Here is a 908-nt window from a genome sequence, read left to right on the forward strand (position 1 = left end):
AAAATTGTTTTTTATAATTTATAAATTAGAAACTAGAAAGTCACATTCACTCTTTATGTAATTTACATGCTAATTAAAAAAAAAGATTAACTTTTTTTAAACTTAGTTAAGTTAATATTTTTTTCTATATTAACTTTTAACTTATCGAGTTAAATTTATAATTTATTAATTGTTAACTTTTAACTTATCGATCTTGTGTCCTCTTAACTTAACTTAACTTGAGTTAATTATTTTCATTAACTTGCCAACCTTTGTTATTATGTATAGCACTATAGTATAATATTTTATTATATTGTCATATTTATTAATTTGTGACTGCAGTTTACCAAACTCTGACGAAACATTAATTAGCATGATAATACACTATAATATAAGCAGGGACATATTAACAAAATTATCTTGTAAACTGGACAGCGAACAGTATAATATAGAATATAAATTAAAATTAATTATATTATCTAACAAAAAATTAAAAATATTTTTAAAAAAGTCCATATTTTATCTTTATCTATGCTTTTGATAGTACCTACCTATCTATAGGTACGTATTTATTTATGATTTTTTGTGTTCATTGATACAATTGAGTTTGTTGAACTTTGTTTGAAACAAAGTTTCGAATTTGTAGACAATTTAATCTAATTTATTTACACAATTAATCAGTAATTGTTCGGATAATAAAAATCACCTACATCGATTGATTGTCACTGAAGAAGTGACAAATTATTAATAATTATATTCTTTACAAAAACAACCATTTATAACTTTATACCTGTACTAATTATTAATTTTAGGTGATTTCTACGACGTCATACTTATTAATATTGAATAAAAATATTTACATATTATGCCACATGTCATAATATTATTTATGAAGGTGTCAGCGCATTGTTTGCTTTTTCTCTATGGTC

Source organism: Acyrthosiphon pisum, chromosome A2, assembly GCF_005508785.2.
Source record: "Acyrthosiphon pisum isolate AL4f chromosome A2, pea_aphid_22Mar2018_4r6ur, whole genome shotgun sequence".
NCBI classification, from domain to species: Eukaryota; Metazoa; Arthropoda; class Insecta; order Hemiptera; family Aphididae; genus Acyrthosiphon; species Acyrthosiphon pisum.